The sequence below is a fragment of the Pundamilia nyererei genome, unplaced genomic scaffold, assembly GCF_000239375.1.
Source record: "Pundamilia nyererei isolate P.nyererei 1_Seehausen unplaced genomic scaffold, PunNye1.0 scaffold00661, whole genome shotgun sequence".
Classification (NCBI taxonomy): domain Eukaryota; kingdom Metazoa; phylum Chordata; class Actinopteri; order Cichliformes; family Cichlidae; genus Pundamilia; species Pundamilia nyererei.
Genome location: NW_005188062.1, coordinates 68692 through 69755, shown reverse-complemented (window position 1 = coordinate 69755; position 1064 = coordinate 68692).

Sequence of the window (1064 nt, the reverse complement as noted above, 5' to 3'; positions counted from 1 at the left end):
TTTGGCTGCTGTGGTTATTATTATATTTACATGCTTCCAGCTCCTGTTTCTGCTTGGTGACAACTCGTACTTTCGATTCTCCTTTTTCTCCCTCCTAGCGCTCACAGACACATAACGGGTATGGCAGTCCATTCTCCCTGCAGCACGGACTACACTGCCCATGAGGCTACATTCTTTAGGGCTATGCCTTTAACACTCTGGCTATCACCTTCATATTAAATAATGTTTTGAATAATAATTACAAAAATATTTCTTCACGTCATTATGCTGGCGGCAAGTAGAGGTGACATGGGCCGTGAGACCCAGGCATTAGAGCCTCTTAATGCGTCTTTTGTTTGGGTCTCCACCGGCATGGAATTACCAAAAATAGAGAGGGCATAGCCTAACAGGTGAAATAGGACTGTACTGCTGTGTAATCCATTTATTTCAACAAAGTAACTGTATTCTGAATACCACCTTTTTAAATGGTAACTGTAACAGAATACAGTTACTCATATTTTGTATTTTAAGTACATAATTCCAGTACATGTATTATGTTACTTCCCAACACTGATTATCACTGTGTGTTCTACACGTTACATACTGACACAGATGATTAGAGAGTGAAGGGTTTTTTTTGTTTTTTTTAACACCACATAGTGGACACAGGAAATGATGCATTTGTCCATCATCCAGTTAGATTCCACATGTTCTGCATCAAAGTTGACTGATCATCAGCTGCATTTTGTGTTGTTTTTCAGCTTCTGGTGTTTTATTGATACTTTTTATGACACTAAAATAAAATTGCTCATCATTCGTCTCTCTGTAGTGGAATCAACAGCAGCACCACAGAAGAAGCACAACACCTCATCAGCTCAGACCAAGAAGAAGAACAAGAAGGCGTCCGGATGCCAGGACGATGTAGAGATGGTGGATGTTGAATGAAGATATGTCTGCACTATGAGTCCCTGCTCAGACGTCCATGCCGGCGCCTCAACTTTGAGACTAATGGACAATAAGGACGTCCGTCCTGTAGTTTGTTTCTGCAGAAGAAAAAACTACAACAGTTGACATGGAAGCCCCTT